The sequence below is a fragment of the Corapipo altera genome, unplaced genomic scaffold (assembly GCF_003945725.1).
Source record: "Corapipo altera isolate COAL_440 unplaced genomic scaffold, ASM394572v1 191, whole genome shotgun sequence".
Classification (NCBI taxonomy): domain Eukaryota; kingdom Metazoa; phylum Chordata; class Aves; order Passeriformes; family Pipridae; genus Corapipo; species Corapipo altera.
The window spans coordinates 126,153-128,047 of record NW_020885097.1 but is presented as its reverse complement, the minus strand read 5'-3'; the positions used below and the strand labels follow the sequence as shown (position 1 = coordinate 128,047).

Here is a 1,895-nt window from a genome sequence, read left to right as displayed (position 1 = left end):
CCAAACTGGGTGAAGGCGTCACTTCTGGGTTCCAGGGGTTGGTGACACCCCCAAATTTGGGTAAAAGTGAGTTTTGAAAGGTTGTACCAGCAAAATTTGGTTTTTAGGGTCAAATTGGGGTTTACACCTCCTCACATCTCCATCCCTTCAACATCCCACCCCAAACTGGGTGCAGGAATCACTTCTGGGTTCCAGGGGTTGGTGACATCCCCAAATTTGGATAAAAGTGGCTTTTGAAAGGTCGTACCAGCAAAACTTGGGCTAATAAATGGTTTCTAGGGTCAAACTGGAGTTTACACCTCCTCACATTTCCATCCCTTCAACATCCCACGTTTGCTGAGCTGATCCCTTGAATTCTATTCTATATTTCTGTTATTTTGATGAGTCCTGGCGCTTTTCTTCATCCTTAGCTCTTCCACACCTTCTTGGGGTTCCAGCAAGATTTTAGACCCAGACTTTTGACTTTAGATTTTTAATGTAGGGGCAGATTAAATTGAATTCGGGGTGGAGACAATGTGAAATTCCTGATTTGTTTAATTTCCTCTTTTATACATCAAAAATCAACTTTTTTGGTGGCAATGGATGGGCTTTAAGGTCCCTTCCCACCCAAACCATTCCAGGATTCCATGGCCTGGTAAACACATGGGTATAAATCATCCATCCTGCAGAAGTTCAGGAAGCTCAGAAGTGAAGGAATTGTGTCAGTTTAGATCCAATTTTTCTCCTGTTATCACATGTTGAGCCCTTTATTCCTCTTGACCCTAGAAATTTATTTTAACTTCCTATTTTAGAGTCACCCCCAGATTCTCCTGCAGGACTTGTTTACTTGTAGCTTCGTGGTGTTAATGCTGCTTTTTCTCTTTAATTAATAACCACAATTTTTCCTCTGTTGGAGAATAAAAGGAAGTTATTTTGGTTTTTTTTCCCCCCCGATGTGTTACAGCAATAAGCTGGAAAATAGCAATTTCTTTGTGATCTCTGGCACAGACTCAGGATTCTCACGTCCTGCCTGTTCACAGTTCCTGTCATTGGCTGCCTGTAGTTAGAGGAGGGAAAAAAATTGTGCTTTTCCCTGCCAGGCTGCTCAAGTGTGAGGGGGTGTGGGATCAGCAGGACACCAGTTGTCCCTGTGGCAGTGGGAAGCCATTCCCTGTGTCCTGTCCCTCCATGCCTTGTCCCCAGTCCCTCTCCAGCTCTCCTGGAGCCCCTTTAGGCCCTGCAAGGGGCTCTCAGCTCTCCCTGGAGCCTTCTCTTCTCCAGGGGAACCCCCCCAGCTCTCCCAGCCTGGCTCCAGAGCAGAGGGGCTCCAGCCCTTGATGGATTCCCATTAATGGGAATATCCATATCATGGATATTCCCTCATCCCAGGGCTGGAAAGCTGTGGCTCTGAGGATTGTCCAACCAGGAATTCCTTCACCAGTAATTCTGGGACTTGAAATCATATCGAAAGTCTGTTTGGCTTTAATAGAGAAGATGTAAAGGATGTGAAGAAATCATGGAATCCCAGAATGGTTTGGGTTGGAAGGGATCTTAAAGATCATCCCATTCCACCCCTGCCATGGGCAGGGACACCTTCCACTGTCCCAGGTTGCTCCAACCTGGTCTTGGACACTTCCAGGGATCCAGGGGCAGCCACAGCTTCTCTGGGAATTCTGTTTTCAAGCCCAATATTTCAGGTGTTACCACGTGAAATAAATAGGAAGTGATGTTTTCGTCCCACTGTTGCCTATCAATGGCCTGCAGCAAAATCTCTTCCAGTAATGACAGAATTCCCGGTTTTTAAGGAAGGAATTCCTGGCTGGGAGAGTGGAGAGGCCCTGGCCCAGGTTTATATACATATATATCACAGTGAAAAATATGGAGTATTGGGATTGGAGTGAAAAATGTGGAGCATT

The 1,895-nt window shown here is 45.8% G+C and overlaps 1 protein-coding gene across 1 annotated transcript in view; it reads left to right on the top strand.

Annotated features, from left to right (window-relative positions):
- Positions 1-1,895, top strand: part of LOC113960223 (MAM domain-containing glycosylphosphatidylinositol anchor protein 2) — a gene marked incomplete at its 3' end in the record, with an annotated part of 214,775 nt that overhangs the window by 90,039 nt on the left and 122,841 nt on the right. The gene's annotated exons all lie outside the window — the stretch shown is intronic.